A 20,166-nucleotide genomic window follows, 5' to 3' on the forward strand; every position below is an offset into this window, starting at 1 on the left:
AGCTTAACAGTGATACAGTGCTTTCTCTAATCTACAGTTCAGATTCCAATTTTGTCAAGGATCCCGACATTGTCCTTCATAACCGTCATTTTTCTGATATGGGACTCAGTTCAGAATCTTACATTTAAGCTGTTTAGTCCTCTTTAATCAAGATAGTTTCTCAGATTTTCTTTATATTTCATGGTGTGTTGACACTTTTTAAGAATAATGGCCAGTTATTTTATGGAATGTCCCTCAATTGGGGTGTGAATTTTCCTCCTGTTTAGATTCATGTCACATATTTGGCCCTGTTTAAGTAAATAAATGATGTTATATCCTTCTCAGCATATCACATCCGGAGATACATAATGCCTTTCTGTCCCTTGCTGGTGATCATGCGGTTAAGGTGGAGTCTGGTTTTCTCCACTGAATACTTATCTATTTTTAGCAAAAGAATGTTTAATCTCAAGTATTTAATAGGATCATAGACAGGAATAAGAAAAAAAAAAGGCCTTGAAAACTCAAAAATTTTAGTGGTTTAGTTCACACTTTCAATTCTATGATACCTTGAACTGCCATAATGATGTAATCAAACAAATTTTCATTTCTTAGTTTTAATATATTCTAAATCTTCAGATTTTTTTCTATCAGTTTTTAATCCTTAGAGTACAGTTGTTTTAAACAAGATACTTTCCCCATCTTTTAATTGAAGCATAGTTGCTTTATAATGTTTTAGGTGTACAGCAGAGTGATTCAGTTTTGTGAATGTGTATATTTGTGTATTTTCTCAGATTATATTCCATTGTAGGTTACTGAAGGAAACTGAATATAGTTATGTGTGCTATGCAGCAAATCCTAGTTGTCCATCTGTTTTTTTATTTAATGTAGTATATATCTGTTAATCCCAAATTCCTAATTTATCCCTCCCCACCCTTGAACATGACACTTTAAATTGAGTGTGCAGTGACAGAGAGGGGAAACTAAAATTGGAAAGGCAGAAAAATTGTTTCATTGACGTCCCTGTATATTTACACAGCAAATAAGCACATGTAGAACTTTCATTCTTAAAAATTGTGCATTTCAAAAACTTGTGTGGGTCAAGAGGAGCTAGGAAAATTCATGGATCTTTAACATTTGGAGGGAATTCATAGGTCATGAGTGAGATATTTCTCCTGAAATACTGTTACACTTACCAGCTCTGTTGGAGTATACTGAGTGTCAAAGTCATACTGTTGGAATAAGAAATATTTTCCATGTATCCTTTACTCCTTTATTGTCTTTCCTCTTGAACTTTGTTATCGGCGAAATGAAAAGGTATCCTCTCAAACTACTTTCTGAGTCATTTTAACTTATTAATTTAGGACAAACAAATATAAAAAGGTGAGGGCGAATTCTGTGTGTGAATTCCATGGCGGAATCTAGTTACTGTTGGTTCTACTTGGAATCAAGCACAGAAACATGATTGAGATCACTGGGGACATTACAGAGTTAATGGAAAGATTCAGTAATTGATGGATCTCTTCCCAACTAACTTGATATTAAGTCTTAGAGAGCCCAGGAGCTCCAGGACCCCCCAGGGAGCAGCCCTCTTTATTCAGATGCTATTAAAATGAAAATCAGAGTGTGCTTCAAGGGTCTAGAAAGGTTATCCAAATGGATAATTTGTCGGGTACCTGAAATCCTATTCCATTAGAGAATTTAAAGACCACTGTGAAGTAGTTTAATTTGATTTCATCTTCTATTAGCAGCCAGAATTATACAGGGACAGATTGGAAGATGGAAAGAGGCTCTCTGCTGGGACCTCGCACCAGTATAACGTAACCACAGCAGTCAGAGTGCCCATAATGACCAATGACATGGTGCTGGGGAGCAATTTCAGTCTCTTGATCCCTTTGGAGATTGGATCTGCTGTTTTTAAAAATATAGTTAAAACTATAGTTAGGGTCAAAAAAGTCAAAGTGTTAGTCTAGGTCTCTAATTCTAGGTCAGTGGGTCTTAACATTTTTTGAGAATTTGATGTTATATATAAATATATATATATAATATTTACTACACATATATACATGCATATATATCCATACATGTGCATTCTTTCCAGAAAAAAAGCAAATTTTCCTAAAATGTTAATGTTTTTAGAGTGTATAGATATCCTTAAGCCACCCATGGTAAGGAACAGTGTGCAGAGTGATTTGTGTCACCTGACTGGCCCCCTGTTGACTCTGTTGACTTCCTGTCCGCAGTTGGACATTTCCTCAGAGATGGCAGGTACCAACAGTGAATGCTTGCTGAATGGAATAAAAGATTAAGTGTAGACTAACCACATAATTGCTGAAGAAGTCTCATAAAAACACTAACTTTGATAAATAGATTCTTTGATGAGGAAAACATACTTGAACATATGGTTGGTGAATATGCTTCGTATAAACCCAACAGAGAAAACCAAGTCAAGAACAAAGATAGCACAGCACTTCTAGAAACTGGGCTTATAGAAATCTGAGAGAGGATGAAAAAGAGACCACTCTAAGAGTCGTAAAAATATGACCTGAAACTGGAAGAGAATTCACTGAAGCAGTTTATAAATGGCACTTAAATGTAACTGCAACAACGCGCATGCTCTGTAGGTTAAATGATTGGTTGGATTTTTTGTTGTTGTTGTTTTGGGTTTAGGGGATATGGACCTTCTATCAGAATGTAATCATTATTTATAATGAAAACAGTGCAGCCTGGTTCCAAACAACCAGTTTACTTCATCATCTGCATTTTGGGGGAGACACAGTTCAGTTCATGTACCTTACGCTTAGGCAATCAAAGATTACTAAACAGCTGAGGAACGCAACTAACATGAAGAATAGGGCCAAAGCAAACAAAGAGAAGTGGGATGAGAGGAAAAAAAAATAGGCACAGGACTATGCAGAAGGAAGAAAGCTTTTTTAAAAAAAAAGACCTTGATATTCTCAGAAAAATGAGAGAAGGTATTATATTTCTGAAACAAGATCAGACTGCCAAAAGTAAAGATTTAGAGAACAAGAATAATTCTTGGACATTAAAAGCATGGTAACAAAGTGAAAAATTCAGGAGAGTTAGAAAATAAAGTAGAGGAAATCTCCAGAAAGTAGAACAAAAGGAAATGAGATAGCAAATTTACTAGGGAAAGAAAGGAAAGTTAAAGAACCAATCCGGAACAGGCTAACATTCAAATAATAGGAATTCCAAAATAAGTAAACAGAGAAGGATGAAATTATGAATGAAATAAGTCAGGGATATTTCTTATGACTATAGGACATGAATTGCCAACAGAAAGCCATCACCCCGAGCCCAGCAGTATGTATGAAAACTAGGCCTATACTAAGACACGAGACACGATCCAAGTCACATTAAAAGGATCTGTAATCAGAATGGCTTCAGACTTTTTAGTGGCACCCAGAAAACGAATGATACCATCCCAATTCTGAAGTAAAATGCTTCCCATCCTAGAACTTAATATCTCACCAAAGTATCAATCAGATTCCAAGATACCTCTTTTTCAGAAAACTTTTAGAGAATTTCTGGGCATCATCAAAACAAAGGAGTATACTGAGAAAGGATTTAAGATAAAGGAAACAGAAGACTCAACACAGATGAAAGGCAAGCAGAGTCTCCAAGACCATGGTTAAAGAGAGAGCCATGAATCAGAAGAGCTTGGAGAACAACCAGACTAAACATTTAGTCTGAGGGAAAGGCTTCAAGAAGATTAAAAGGATAGACTACTTCATGTGAATGAATTTCTTGAACAAAGACTTAGATAAGTGGAAGGGAATTGGGGGTTGAATTAGCAAATGCATAGAAGATTAAGTAAGTGAGAAAAATGACTTTAACTCCAGGAAAAGAAAATATACATAAAAGGAAATGTAACCATAGTTGTTACACAGCCAGATGCTGAATAGCATGTGTATGATGTCATCATAGCAGGAAGTGGAGGGAGGGAACATACAAGTAAACAGGGGGAGGGAAAGGTGTGAAAGCTCATGTCCTATAGTGAAAGATCAATACATAGTATTTAAGACTAAAAAGTAAGGATAACAATAAAGACATGTTGCTTAGCAATATGGTGATAAATAGACTGAATACTACTGAGAAAGCAGAATTGGGAAAGGGCAGCTGGGAAGTATGTTGAGGTTGACTCTTTCAGATTAGATGCAGGTATAAATGATTTTGGAAAACAACTGAAAAGAAAAGCAAATGATGGGGAGATTAGGATTAAGAGAGTTGCTAAAACCAAACAACACTCACAAAAAAGAGATTACCCCATCACTGCAAACTCTCCAACCTAGGAACTTGTCGAGGTGCACATAAAAGCCAAAAAGGCCAGCGGTGTTGAAGGAGAAAAAGAGTTGTAAAGAATGCATAGCTCTCTCTACTGCTAATAGGTTCATAAAGAACTTCCAACATTGCTCTGAAATTTTAAAAAAAAAAAAATGAAGCTTATGGTCATTTGCTGTTGGTAATAGAGGAAACCAGTTTATCCAGTCACTGGGTGACGAAACGGAGGTTGAAAGTTGCTTAGTCGTGTCTGACTCTGTGTGACCCCATGGACTATACAATCCGTGGAATTCTCCAGGCCAGAAAACTGGATTTGGGTAGCTGTTCCCTTCTCCAGGGGATCCTCCCAACCCAGGAATTGAACCCAGGTCTCCCGCATTGCAGGTGGATTCTTTACCAGCTGAGCCACCAGGGAAGCCCAATTGCTGATAAAATGCATGGAGCATTCAGTAAATCTTTGAGTCAATGGATAAATACTTACCATTGTATAGTTATGAGCACTTTGAAAATATATAAAGCACTGTATAAATGTCAAAAAATAGTGTTTGGACTTTGACATTTATTAAAGTTACTTTAAGCATAACTCTTAAAATCATCGTAGTCAGGTAGTTTATCCAGCTTTTTCTAAGACACTCTTGTGATTTTGCATTGTAAACGTGCATGTATGTTTACCTACAGGCCTTTTCTTTTTCTTTTTTTTTTTTTTTTCACCTTAGGATCATCTCCCAGTGAAAAAGCAGAAAGCATACAATATTCACAACAAGTAGCTATCAGGGTCTTCTCACTTAGCTCTTCCTCTTTGGAGACAGAAAGATAGGTGAGAGATGTGAGGGTGTGAGAGTGGTTTGAAGAGGCTGAGGAGGGAGTCCTACCCCGAGCCCCGAGGATATGCCTCAGGGGATGACTCCCTAAGAACCAGGAGCATGGCTGAAGTGACAACAGTTGTACAACCTCCAAAGTGAAGTGAAGTTGCTCAGTCGTGTCCGACTCTTTGTGACCCCATGGACTGTAGCCCACCAGGCTTCTCTGTCCATGGGATTTTCCAAGCAAGAATACTGGAGTGGGTTGCCATTTCCTTCTCCAACCTCCACGGAAGCTTGCAATCCTGGACTTAGTAGAAGCATGTCTGTCTTCTCGTTACTTACCTTAGTCAGGCCTGTCATTTGGTACAGAAACCTACCCGCTCTGGGCACTTTTTTTTTTTTTTCCTGCTTGTGTGAACATGGGTTAATTTCTCCAAAAGCTATTATGTAACATGAATTACATTTAGCTGGAGTTGTCTAGTGATGGAATGGCACAGGGCAAACCGCAGCCACTCTGTGTTCCTCCTGTCTTGCCCTTTGTCTAACTTCCCAGGCCTCAACCACCTACCCACCTCCACCTGCATCTTTCTTGACAGTGGCTGAAAATATGGTTTGTCTTAGAGCCAGCCTCAGAAATTTCCATCCACTGGCTGGATGCCTAGTAACCTTGTTCTGCAACGTGAAAAAGAATCGACTGATTTCTGAAGTGACGAGGACAAGAGAATGGAGAAGATTGAGCTATATATTAAATTGTCTTCTGGTTATCAAATAAAGAGTCCTCTGTCATAAAGGCCAAAGATAAAAAAAGAAAATGTGTATGTTTAATACATAGAACAAAAATAAGTCTATTTTTGATGTAGGACTGGAAGAGAAAATAGGTCAAAAAGCCCAGCCACCCCTGAAATGAATTTTAGACTCTTATTATTGATGTGATGGGGCAGAGAGAGATATGGGTGATGGTCGCGTTGCTGATAAAAGTGATTTTTTAACAGTAGGTGCTGAATTAGATGTAGAAGGCAGAAGAGTTATCAAAACTACATTGTCATGTCTGACCTTCCAGGTCCCAGTCATGGAATCATAATAAAAACGAGTTGTGGGCTTATCTCGAGATGCAGCAATAACTGGCGCAGAACAATTTTCGAGCTTCTCTTTGAATGGAGTGATACCAGGGGTTCTTTTGGGTCATGAAGGAGATACATTGGTTTTGATCAGTTTTTAGAACCGTAGAGCAGCTTATTTGTGGGTCAGAGAAATTTAGTTTCTTTCATTCTCGTGTCATCGTTTTTCCCCTTGGGTGAGAGGTGGGTTAGCCTCTGGAAGCCATAATGAGGCTCTGAGCCTTAAAAGAGTTTGTGCAGATCCAGACTCTACAACCCTGTGCATTTCACTATGTTGGACTCCAACCTCACCAAATGTTAGATACAGTAAAAGCATGTTACTGTCTCTCTGTAAAGGACAGGAAGGAAAGTATTTAATGACAATACAGGAAGACATAGGACTCCAGGGCACTAAATTAGAAAAAGCCAACCTGCATGTATTTTTATCCACTTGCAAAATAGTATCGTTTCATAGTGACGTCTCTGATACAACTTCCTATTTTTACCTTTTTTCAGTTATATAATTTGTCCTTACTAAAATGGTTTACAGACATCAGATGTTATTATTAAGCAAGTAGAAAAACCGTTTAATAAAATCACTTGTCCCTGCCCTCTCCCTAATTTCAGGCAGGTCATAGCATAGTCAAAGTTTGGAGACAAAAATAAAGACCATGAAGTGCATAGATGGCAGCGGATTTGTTGCCTGGTGCTGTTCACTGGGTTGTGATGATGGGCCAGACATCCAGAGGGTTTTAGCACTGTTAACTGGCCATTCTAAAATACCACGGTGAGAACAGTTGTCACGTGTTAAAGGGATGTTTAAAATTTTTTAAGTAACCATGAAACCTCTTCTTATATTGGTAATATTTATATATATGAATTGGTCTAGAAATTCTCAAATTGTGTGAAAGCAAATTTTACAGGAATTAGATTAAGCCCAGTTTTCTTTGCTTTGCCAAACTACTTAGGTAAAGAGTACCCAAAGGGATGGGGTCGGGGAATGGAAAAACCTCTGTACGGAGGTAATATTTATCTTGCTCAGCAAGTATTTGGGGTATGTTGTAAAAGCTAGTACTGAATATATGGATAGCGAATCAGTTATCTGGCTCTATTCTGAACTGTTATTGGTTATTTTATTTATCTGTTTATTTTAAATGTTAGTAGCTCAGTCGTGTCTCACTCTTTACAACTCCATGGACTCTAGCCCACCAGGCCCCTCCATGCATGGGATTCTCCAGGCAAGACTACTGGAGTGGGTTGCTATTTCCTTCTCCATGGGATCTTCCCAACCCAGAGATCAAACCCGAGTCTCTGACATTACAGACACTTTACCATCTGAGCTACTAGGGAAGCCCTTGTGGGTAATGCGTGACTTATAGCTGTTGATTTTGTCCTTTCCTAGTGTTTTTTCTACCTGGCAAAAGATATTGGTGCTGTCCTTCCCCATCCTGTGTATAACTTGTCAGAGAGAGGAGCAGGCTTTATGAGAGTGTAGACATGCCAACAAAAATTTTTGTATACATATAACTTGACTCAAGAGCAAAGTCCCATGGAAATAAGTTTCAAATTCTGGAGTTTTTATAATTATCATCTTGAAGCAGCATTTTATGGTTATAAAAATAACTATCAAGCATAAAATTAATTTGCATTGACTTAGTAATCTGTATACAAACCATAAACAGGTCATTTGTTAGCACAGTCACTTAATAAACAGTGTTAATGCCAAAATGTTAATAGCCAGAATTTTTGCGATTCATTTAGCAAACATTTCAGTACTTGCTGTCTGTGTTCCTGGTTGTGGTTAAATGTGATTGATTATTTCTCCCTGCTAGTTTGTAAGTTCTGTTGAGACCAGTGGCTTCATCTGACTTGGTTTCCAGCTAAACAGAGATTAGTATGACCCCCGGGGTACACGGTCAATGCATCAGTTGAATGAATAATCGATTCTATTAGTAGCTGAGGGTTTTTAAAAATTTATTGGAGTATAGTTGATTTACAATGTTGTATTAATTTCTGCTGTACAGACAAGTGATTCAGTTGTATATATACACTGTTTTTCATACTCTTTTCCATTATGATTTATCACAAGACATTGAATATACTTCCCTGCACTATACAGTTAGGACCTTGTTGTTTAGCCGTTCTGTATATCACAGTGTGCATCTGCTAATCTCAAACTCCCACTCCATACCTCCCCCAGCCCCCTTGGCAACCATGTCTGTGCTCTAGAGCTGGGAGTCTGCTTTGTAGATAAGTTCGTGTCGTATTTCAGATTCCACATATAAGTGATGTGGTATGTGTCATCTCTTTCTCACTCACTTCACTCAGTACGATCATTTCTGGGCTCGTCCATGTGGCTGCGAATGGCATCTTTCATTCCTTTTTATGGCTGAGCAGTACTCCACTGTGCATACGCACCACGTCTTCTTTACCCATTCATCTGTCAGTGGACATTTAGGCTTCTTCCATGTCTTGGCTTTTGTAAATAATGCTGCTACACACATAGTGGTTTAGTAACTAAATTTTAAAGCTTAGAGAGGTATTTTAGATACAGAGGAAGAGAGTGAAGACAGAGAAACTGTTGAGGAAGCTCTGAGGAATGACCCAGGCATGCTGCAGTGGCTTTGGTTCAGAGATAGTACCCAAATTACCCAGGGGGCAAGTGATTGGATTAATGTGAGGTGGGGGAGCAGGTGTCATAGGAAAAATGAAGGACAAAGGAATATGCGGAAGCCAAGGTTACCGACTTGAGTGTTGTGTTCGTGAACCAAGAGCCTGGGGGAAAAGGTGACCTGGGTTAGTCGTTTGAGGCTCAAATTCAAAGGATCAGTGAAAATTAAACCAAAATGATGTGGGATTATGGAGGTGGCAGCATTTGTTGGGCAGATCCCACATGCAAGTCACTTTCTTTAATAAAACATTGTGGACAGAAGTGATGACCAGGACATGGCTTCTGCCCCAAGGAGGCAGTGACACACAGGGAGGGTGGTGAAGAGATCTGTGGAAGCCCATGGTTTAAAAGGTTCTTTCTGTTTGGCTAGGGAGGGGCAGGGATCCAGCACAAATTTAAACTGGGCTTTTCAAATGGGTATAATATGTGGAGGTGGTAGGGAAAGCATTCCAGGCAAAGGACATAGCATTAGCAAGATACGGACTCAGGAAAAGGCAGGGTCTACCAGGAACAGGACATTCTCTTTGGTGTTAGTGGGGAAAGTGGGACAAAGCCCTGATGTAATACTTGAAAGTTGATTCTCTGAGTGACCCTTGCAGGTTCTGAAAGAGGAGAGTGACAGATGATCATGTCTTAGAAAATTCATTCCAGCCTCAGCGCAGACTTGGGTTAAGCAGTGGTTCTCAACCTTAGTTTCACGTTAGCCTCACCTGAAAAGATTTAAAATTCCAAATCCCAAGCTGAACCCCAGATCAATTAAATCAGCTGTGCGTACTTAGTCGCTCAGTCATTTGCAACCCCATAGACTGCAGCTCGCCAGGCTCCTCTGTCCGTGGGATTTTCCAGGCAAGAATCCTGGAGTGGGTTGCCATGCCCTCCTCCAGGGGATCTTCCCAACTCAGGGACCCAACCTAGGTCTCCTGCATTGCAGGCAGACCCTTTACTATCTGAGTCACCAGAGTCTCTAACAGTGGCACCCAGACGTCAGTATTCTTTAAATCCCCCGGCGGTTCTAGCATGCAACGAGGACTGCACACCAGTGACTTTGAACAGGGCTTGGCAGACTCTTTCTGTCAAAGACCAGATAGTATTTTTGGCTTTATGGGCCACAGGGTTTCTGTTGGAGCCATCCCAGGCCGCCTTGATCCACAAAAGCAGCCACACACAATATGTGAATGAATGAGTGTGGCTGTGTGCTAATAAAACTTTATAGAAATCTGAATTTCATATGATGTTCACAGGTCACCAGTATTCTTGTTCTCTGGATTTTTTTTTTTTTTTCAAATAGCCATTCGCAAATATAAAAGCACACTGCAGACTGTACAAAACTTGCAGCCAGTCATTATTTGGCCCGCAGAGTCTATTTTGCCAGTTCTTGATTTTAGAGGGTGAAAATTGGCCTCAGGTAGTCCAGGAAAGAAAACATTTCTACAGCAGTTCAGATAAGAGGTAAAGTTAACTCTCTTTTGTGGTTCATTGCAAGGGCAGAGAGAAGATAAGTGATACTGAGACGATATTTATAGCAACTCACGTTCTCATGCACTACTTTCGAGCACCCAGAGGTTACTGTACAAAGGAGCCTGGAAGGAGGAACCATTGTTGGTGGTGTGTAGAGCTTAGTTCCCTTTGACTTTGTTCTCTTTGCGGGGATTTGTTTTGCGTTGAAAGGCTGTTTCTTTTCCCACTGCTTGTGATGGCTTTTCATTCAGCAGCACCCATCACCACCAAATAGCCAAGTCTCCTTCCTTTCTTCTGTGCCAGCCATGCCTTTGTTTTCAAAGAATGACCTTTCCTTACAAACAAATGTTCTCTTTAGAAAGTAAGGTGAGCCTGATATAAGGAGATAGGGCTACTTATATTTTATTTTATCAGATACCACTGAATTTATGCAGAATTCCCTCTACGTTTTCTTCCAGCATTTGTTGCCTAGTTAAGGACCTGCCAGGGCAGATGGCGCCACTGCTCCTCCACCACCCCGACTGGGAGACCCAGAGGCTGATTGCTGCTCCTTCTTTCCACTATTTTAGGAAACGTAAGACTGGTGAAAGTTTCCCACTGATACCTACTGTGCTTTAGAATCAGTGGTACATTTCCATGATGGCCTGGTTATTTTATTTGAGCACCATTACATCGAGTGAACAGATTCACTTACCTGTTTTCTGACTTCTGCTCTTAGAAGTCTGCTATCTCAGAGTTCTCCGAGAAATGCCTATCCTGACCCCTTTCCTGACTGTGAAGACTGAAGAACTAAAGAACACACTCGCTCTCCTTGGATTTGCTCTTACAGGAGGGAGAGAAGGAGATTTAAGACTACAGCCAGCAGCGTTCATGGTCATTTCCATTTTCTTACAGATCTTACTAGAAAATAAGAGGTCAAAAAAATCTATAAAGTTAGAGCAGGGTTTTTTTCCTACCATCCTCACAGTAGAGTTGTTTCTCAAAGAACACAGAAGTAGTAAACATATCATATAAAGGAAAAACAGATGATATTCTGAAGAATCTGTTTGTTGTCCTGAATATTTTGGGGTGTTTTTGATCACCAAACATACTTCACATCACTAATTTTTTTCCACCAATTTCTAAATGTGGGGGTCTATTGTTTAAATTCCAGGGACTTGTTTTTCCTTCTTTGCAGTGACCTTGAATGATTATCATAATTTTAGGGACACCAGCCAAAGACATACAACGTAAAAGTGAGGTTGTGATTGAACACTGATGATGTCAAGTGCTTTTAATTAAGCTTCTGACGTTTTATACATTGATAACAAAATAAAGGTTCTGGTTTATTAAATTAGCTTCCGACTTGCTTTTTCAAAAACTCTTACCACATAGGGAACTAAATATATAACAGCAGCCTGTTCTCTGCAGTCAAAGCCTCAACGTGCCCCAGAGGAATTCCTGCATGGAATCCATTTTTAAGGAAAGGAAAAGGTCAGGAAATAAGGCAAAGCCACAGACATAATATGGGGATTAAGAATGGGAATGTCTGATAGAATTCACAACCCAGGATGGCAGCAGCTGAAAGACAGTGGGGAACTGAAATAGAGGGACAGAGGTTACCAGTTGGAGGAGACCTTAGAGATCGTCTGGGATAGTGGCTCTCAGCTTTGGCTGCTCACTGGAAAACTCAAGAGCATTTAAGTCACACACTTGCATAGGTCACACCACACCAATGAAATCAGCATCACCGGGGATGAAGACCGGAGCTCAGGTGTACTTGAAAGGCTCCGCAGTGATTCTGACCTGCAAGCAGGGTGGAACCTAACCCGACTCCTTCACTGGGCACTGAGGTCCAGAGCAGATGCCCCGCCCAGTGGTCAGAGAGGTCTTGCCAGTCTAGGTTCCTCATCTCAGCATAAGGCAGCCCTCTCCCCTGAGCCGTCTGTGCCAGAAATCACGGTGTCTTCCTCTGCCCTCCCCCGTCTTATGCTCCTGTCTAACCCAAGCGCCCCCTGTCCTGCCTCTGGGCTGTTTCTCACATTCATCTCAACTCCTCTCCTTGCCCCTCGCTTCCTGTGGGACAGTGTCACTTTGTGGAGCCACTGCACCCTCCTCTCTCTGTCTTCAGCCTCTAGCCTTGCTCCCATGCTCCATCTGTAACACTGTGACAAAACTCTCTCTGAGACACGCATCTGATGGTTTTTCACAATTCTTACACCACACGCTCGAATCATTTAGCTGTTTCTTTGGTTCAACAAAGCATGTCCTTTTTTCTCTGTCTCTGCACGCCTGTGCCCGACCTACTTTCTTATGGTTTATAAATGGCACAATCTATCTATAGACTCAATTCTTTTCTTTCTGCTTTTATCAAAAACTGACCTCCCCCAGTAGGCGAGACCATTTTCCCTCTTCAACCAAACGTTGTCCTATTTCAGCTGAGTTTAATGGGCTACGCTTTGCCTACACCCTGACTAGAGGAACCTGCCGATGCAGAAAGTATAATAGAGAGTCCCATGGTCGACATCAGACCTGCCTCAGCCGCAGACCACATCCCTGGGAGTCACGGCCTTCGCTGACCTCTGAAGGTGTCCCGGCCACTTCCTTTCTCATCCCTGGCTTCAATGTCTGTAACTACTCTGTGCTTAGTCCTTGTTCTCACTGTGGTTCTCCCAGTTCCTAGTCCTTCACCAACAACCCTTTGGATTCTCAGTCCTTGGTTGTTGCCTTGCAAGTCTTGGCTGTCTCCACCGTTTTGTCTCAGGACATGGTTCTGTGGCTCTTTTGTGGAGCACCTGCTGCTTCTGTGTCATGCAGTGACTGACCAGCCCTTGTTCCCTAGCCCTTACTACCTGGAGTTTTGACTCCAGCCCCGCGGGTTGAATTTAGAGCCACACTCTCCTAGTCCCCTCAGCCCCATCACTGCCCGATAGTCGCCGCTGCCCCTGCACAAGCACAAAGGGCAGCTGTTCAGAACTGACTGTCCAGAGGGTGAGCTTGCTCAGCTCCCGGCCTCTCGCTCTGACTTTGCTGCTGCTCCTTGCCAGTTAATCGGCTCACCACTTCTTAGACCACTGCCAGAAAGGAAGCAGGAAAACATAAGTGTGTTGAAACTCTCCTTTCTTAGCATATCAGTTATACTTAGAAAAGCAACTAACTTATTTTATCAGTTGCTCTAGAATTTGCAACATCCATTTCTAACTAATCCCCCCCCCAATAAAAAGATCCACTTTCATATAGGATAATAAAACTTCACAGGTAGTTGTGAATACTGCTGCTGCTGCTGCTAAGTCACTTCAGTTGTGTCCGACTCTGTGTGACCCCATAGACGGCAGCCCACCAGGCTCCCCCATCCCTGGGATTCTCCAGGCAAGAATACTGGAGTGGTTGCCATTTCCTTCTCCAATGCATGAAGGTGAAAAGTCAAAGTGAAGTCTCTCAGTCATGTCCAACTCCCAGCAACCCCCTGGACTGCAGCCCACCAGGCTCCTCCATCCATGGGATTTTCCAGGCAAGAGTACTGGAGTGGGGTGCCATTGCCTTCTCCAGGTAGTGTGAATACTTTGTAATAACAAAACAATCCTCAGTCCTTCCTCCCATCCCTTGTATGATGGCCTTACAGGAGGAGTAAGGCCTTATTTCACATATACATGAGCATGCATAATCAAATACATTGTGGTTGTTTTATGTATTTTGAACACACTGTTGCCTATTAGATCTATTAAGAATAAGGCTCACATTTCTGACATATATTATTTCCCTTTTCTCTAAAGAGTTTCTTTTAACCAATTCCCTCAGTTTTTCTTTGTCTGAAAGAGTCTCCACTTCAGTTCAGTCGCTCAGTCATGTCTGAGCTTTTGCAACCCCCATGAACTGCAGCATGCCAGGCTTCCCTGTCCATCATCAACTCCCAGAGCTTGCTCAAACTCATGTACATCAAGGAGGTGATGCCATCCAACCATCTCATCCTCTGTTGTCTCCTTCTCCTCCTGCCTTCAACCTTTCCCAGCATCAGGGTCTTTTCCAATGAGTCAGTTTTTCGCATCATGGGGCCAAAGTATTGGAGTTTCAGCTTTAACATCAGTCCTTCCAATGAATATTCAGGACTGACTTCCTTTAAGATTGACTGGTTTGATCTCCTTGCTATCCAAAGGACCCTCAAGAGTCTTCTCCAACACCACAGTTCAATAGCATCAATTCTTCAGCGCTCAGCTTTCTTTATGGTCCAACTCTCACACGCATACGTGATATGGGTCTTAATTGCTCCTTTATTTTTGAAGGATCATTGTTCAGGGTACAGAATTCTAAGTTGGTGGATTTTTGTCTCTCAATACTTCAAATATTTCATTCTACTCTCTCCTTGCCTGCAAGGTTCCTGAAGAGAAGTTTCTTACCTTTGCTCCTCTGCAGGTAATATGTTTTTTCCTTCTGGCATCTTTCAAGATTTTTTCTTCTCTTTGATTTACTGTAATTTGAAGATGATATGGCAAGGTGTAGTTTTCTTGGCATGTGTCCCGCTTGATGTTCGCTGAGCTTCCTAAATCTGTGGTTTAGTTCCAGAACCTTCCAGAATTTGACCTTAGTTTGGGGAAATTCTTGGTCATTCTTACTTCAAGTTATTTTGTCTTTTCCCCTCTCTTTTTTCCTCCTCCTATAAGTCCAATAGCATATATGTTATACCTTTTATCTCACAATCTTTGGATATTCTCTTTTCTTTCAGTGTTTATTCTCTGCTTTGCAGTTTAGAGGTTTCTATCAAAATACCCCCTAGCTCAGAGATTCTTTCCTCAGCTGTCTTTGCTCTATTAATAAGCCCATAAAGACATTCTTCATTTCTGTTACATTATTTTTGATCTCTAACATTTCTTTTGTTTTTTTTCCTTAGGATTTCTATCTCTCTGCTTCCAATGTCCATGTGTTCTTGCATGCTGTTGCTTTACCCATTAGAGATGTTAGTATATTAATCATAATTGCTTTATGATAATTCTAACATCTCTGCCATGTCTGGTTGTGACATTTGCTCTGTCTCTTCAAACTGTGGGTGATTTTTTCCTTTGACATACCTTGTGATGTTTCTTGATCTCAGATACGGTGTCCTGGTTAAAAGGAACTGCCTTCAATAACATGGCAAGACGTGTGGGGGGAGTGTTCTGTATTCCTGTGATTGTGTCGCAGTCTCTCAGTCAGCCTAGGCCTCTGCACTGTGATCTTCACAAGTGTTTCTCAGTGTTTTTCTCTCTCTTTAGGTGGGATTGGATGGTGAGGTGGGCTGGAGCTGTGTGTTCCCTTCTGAGGTCAGTTAGGTAATACCCTAGCGGGTTAGGCTCTGATTAGCTAGCTTCTCTTAGGGGCGGACCTTGTGAAGAGAAAAATGCACTGGTGTATTCCAAAATGATTCCATTTCCCCCTCCTCCTGCCAGAAGCCCAAGGGGATTTTTCTCTGATTTTTCTGTGGAGCTTCTGCTGGTAAATGTCACAGCCTTGTGGGGCCCCTACAACTGGATCCCATTGGAGTCCTTAACTCCCAAAGTTGTCAGCACTGAGCTTCCAGTAATTATTGTTCGGGTTTCCCTGCCCCAACTCTGGTCCCAACAAGGGTCTGCTCTGCTCGGTTGCTTGTTGGTCTCTCCAGTTCAGGGTGGGTGGGTGGGGAACAGTGTTCCATGTGTCCTTTGCTCTCGTTTGGGTCCAAGACAGTTGCTGATTTTTCAGAAGAGTAGCTTCCAAGTTCCTTATAGACAGAACCAGAAACCAGCAGTCAGTTCACTGAAACTCAAACTTGTTCTTTTGTCTTCTTACCACAAAGTATGATGAAGACCTGCTGAAACACTTGAGTTTTATTAGAACATATTTTAAACACATCAGACTCCTTGAAAGCTTGTCGATTTTCTTGTTTTTGAGAATCCATATGTAGAGTTATTTCAGTTTCACCTTATACTCAGCATTATTTTATTATAGAAAACATTAATCTATAAATAGAGAATGGGCCCAGAAAGCGTTGAATTCATTTGGGGAACCAGGAGAAGTAAAATTGGTGGATATTGTTAAAACTCAATTGATTATATTTTGATCTTGTTCAAAATACAGGTTCTCATCACACGGAGAATGCCTTTCAGATCTGAGCTCTGTTGTTATCTTTGATGAAAATTGAAATAATTACATTATCTGCAAACCTGAACTATTAAAAAAAAATTCTCCCCTAGGACCTTTAATTTTGTTTGGTTTTGTCTGAAAGGGAGTTTAAACGTGGACATAAAAGGGGTCATTGGTGTTTTCTGTCCTTGCAGAGTGAGATTCTGACTTCCCCTGGAGGAGGGCATGGCAGCCCACTCCAGTATTCTTGCCTGGAGAATCCCACAGACAGAGGAGCCTGGTGGGCTGCAGTCTATGGGGTTGCAAAGAGTCAGACATGACTGAGCATGCACACACATCTCTGTGACCTGGGCCTTGAGCTTAGTGATGAGGTGGACTTGAAGGCACCTTACACAGTTCTCGGGGAGATATTTGCCGTAGTTACTGTACTTTGGCCACCCTCATTCCAAGTTCATCACACAACTTGTTTAACATGTTTACTTTTTAAACACTTGGAGAATTAACAGGTGGTTGCATGACTGAGATGTTTGTTTTAACAGGCGAAAAAGTGGGAGGTAGTTTAGACACACACTGTGATGCAATAGGAAAATACCTAATTATTCCATTTTTGGCTCAGCTTTTAGTTTCAGTTAAAACTGCTGATAGCAAGGCTCAACAAGTCTTGTAGCTTCGTATTGTTAACATGGTCTGCGAGTGAGAAACTGGCTCACTAGCAACTGGCTTACTTTAGTTACTCGTACACAAAACCTTCTACTTGGCTTTAGCGCTCAGTTCAGTTCAGTTCAGTCGCTCAGTCGTGTCCGACTCTTTGCGATCCCATGAATCGCAGCACGCCAGGCCTCCCTGTCCATCACCAACTCCCGGAGTTCACTCAGACGTCCATCGAGTCAGTGATGCCATCCAGCCATCTCATCCTCTGTGGTCCCCTTCTCCTCCTGCCCCCAGTCCTTCCCAGCATCAGAGTCTTTTCCAATGAGTCAACTCTTCGCATGAGGTGGCCAAAGTACTGGAGTTTCAGCTTTAGCATCATTCCTTCCAAAGAAACCCCAGGGCTGATCTCCTTCAGAATGGCTTTAGTGCTAGAACTTAGTAAAGGGTCTCTTCTCAAAGTTTCTGTCACTAGCAATTATAATGTGACTACAGAAAGCTCCAAAAGCCCTATTTCAGCATGCTCTCAAAAACAACTTGTAACAGTCTCTGAGTGTAGAATGCTCAGAATGCAAAATCCTGAAAAAACAGCTAATTGATATTTTCCTTGATATGTTCATCCTGTTGTGTCAGGATATAGGTTATGATTGATTCTTGAACTGTCTTCATTCAGTGAGCAAAAGGAACAAGGAATTTTGCTGGACAAATTGTTGTTCATTTAGTTTGGGGTCATAGGACTATTGCCAGAAGTGGACATGGTCAAAGATAGAGATTCTATGAATAGATCAGAGATGGCTCTTTCTATAACTGTTTTTGTAAAGAGTCAGATAGTAAATACTTTAGCATTTATGAACTATAGAGTCTCTGTTGCAACCACTGAAATTCTGCTGTTATGGTGTGAAGGCAGCCATAGATAATACATAAGCAAGTGAGTGTGACTATTTTTCATTAAAATTTTATTTGCAGAAACAGACAATCGGCTGAATTGACCCAGGGGCCATCATTTGTCAACCCCTATTCTAGATCCCAGAAGATGCAGCTCTGGGCTACATGACTCTGACCTCACAGGAAAAACAGCAGTGGTATTCAGTTAACTGGACTAATAATATATAACCTTCCATAGTCACAGCCAAGACTTCACTGTAGTTGTATATAGTAAATTTGTTGTCAGACAAAAGGGCATTCTTCACTGTCTTCTTTTTGGGTTTAATCTGAATAGTGTTATTTGCTATTTATTTATACCCTACTTTCTTCCTCAAATAATAGAAGGTATATTTAGGTTTTAGCAATCAAAATAAAGATGTAAAATCCAAACCGACAGAAAAAGGCCACACCAAACTACCTCTGCCTGTTCCTTATCCACTTGCTGACTCAAGCTGGTAGCTCTGCCATTTTTGGACTGAGCGGTTCTGGGGAGATCTCGTAAGCTGAATACTGATATGCTGCCTATTTTATCTTCTCTAGCATAATTTCCTTTCTGAAAAAAAAAAAATTTTTTTTTTCCCCAGTGTTTTATATTGTCTCCTACCAAAGGAAGTGTTAATATCCGTCATTTCTCTTCTGATTGAAGTATAAGCCAAGAACTGTTAAACCAGCTAAGTGGGTGTATGGAGAGGAAAGAGAAAATTAGAAGCTAATGAAAACTCTGGTAGGCAGGTGACCTGTTCAGAACAGATGCCAGGGCTCAGAGAGCCATGGAACTGTTTCCATACAGTTAGACATACATCTCTGCTCTCCAGAGAAATGGAGTTAGGTTACTGACCAGCAACACTGCTCAGAAGTGGGCAGGGGAAGTGGGAGTTTTGGCTGACCTGCAGAGAGGGATTTCGGCTAGTGGGTGTCAGAATATGGAAACAGGCCAAGTGATTTGAAGGACTGCTTACTTGAACTGGGCTCCAAAGACAGTTCCGAAGTAGAGAACTAACCTATAGGAAACCCATGAGTGTATGCAAATGACTCTAACACAAGGGCCTCATTGATATTAGCTCTGACTCCTCAACCAGGGAGATGCCAAAGGTCATGTAGTCTATGCTGGAGATCTGTGTGGCTTTCACCCTGGGGAGGTGCAATGGGTGTGCTCAGGAGGAGACTGGAGTTTAAAGGAAGGAAATCCTTCCCTAGGGAATGTGGGTACCGGGCAAGGATCAACATCAGAAAGACCCAGAAGCCAGATGGGGGCAGTCTTAAGGACAGACTGGCCACTCTCATGACAGAATTTTAAGATGTGGTATATGAGATGGTTGGATGGCATCACTGACTGGATGGACATGAGTTGAACAAGCTCCGAGAGTTGGTGATGGACAAGGAAGCCTGGCATGCTGCAGTCCATGGGGGTCACAGAGTCGGACACGACTGAGCAACTGAACTAAACTGGAGTGGGCTAACTTTATGATACACAAAATCTAAATACAAGAAATGCATTCTATAATCAGCAGCTGGGATGGTGTTTAATACCTGTTTTTTAAAATGTCTTATCTTTTCTCTAAGTTTATAAATGTTCTAACCTTTAAGGGGAAAAGAGAAATTAAGAATTTCCAACCTAAGCCATAATCCCTTTTCTCATTCACTCTTGGTGAGAGGGAAGGTAGGTCTACTCTGGAGGAGGGGGCTGCCTGGCTGTTCCTATCAAGGTAGTAAACATGCCTACTCCTTGATTCTACAACTGGACTTCCATAATTTATCCTTTTAAAAAACACATACTCTCAAGATGGCCTAGATGTTTGTGCAAAGATTATCATTATATTTATAAATTGAAATGCATTGCAGGAAGAAAGTTCAGATTTCAGGAGTTTTTGGATTTTAGAACTCTTAAGGGATCACAGTGCTGGATATACAGGCACTTAAGTTTTGCAAGGATAAATAGTGAAGTGGAAAAAAAGTAAATTTCAGAAGAATGTATACAGAATGATCCTTTTTCTTTGAAAGTAAAAGTTATCAGTTGTGTGTGAAGATACATGCACAGAAGGTCTGGAACTATCCACAAAATTTTTCACAGTGGTTATGGGAAGGTGGACAGATCACAGTGGATTAACACGGTGATTAAACAATTAGTAAACAAAACAATCAGTAAAACAAAAGTAAACAAGCTGATTCTTACAGTCACCTCTCCTAAGAGAATAGCACCCTTCGTCATCACAGA

At 41.1% G+C, this 20,166-nt stretch overlaps 1 protein-coding gene across 5 annotated transcripts in view; it reads left to right on the forward strand.

Annotated features, from left to right (window-relative positions):
- The window catches only part of CDKAL1 (CDK5 regulatory subunit associated protein 1 like 1), a 607,581-nt gene that overhangs the window by 474,285 nt on the left and 113,130 nt on the right, over positions 1 to 20,166 (forward strand). The gene's annotated exons all lie outside the window — the stretch shown is intronic.

Source organism: Capra hircus, chromosome 23 (assembly GCF_001704415.2).
Source record: "Capra hircus breed San Clemente chromosome 23, ASM170441v1, whole genome shotgun sequence".
NCBI classification, from domain to species: Eukaryota; Metazoa; Chordata; class Mammalia; order Artiodactyla; family Bovidae; genus Capra; species Capra hircus.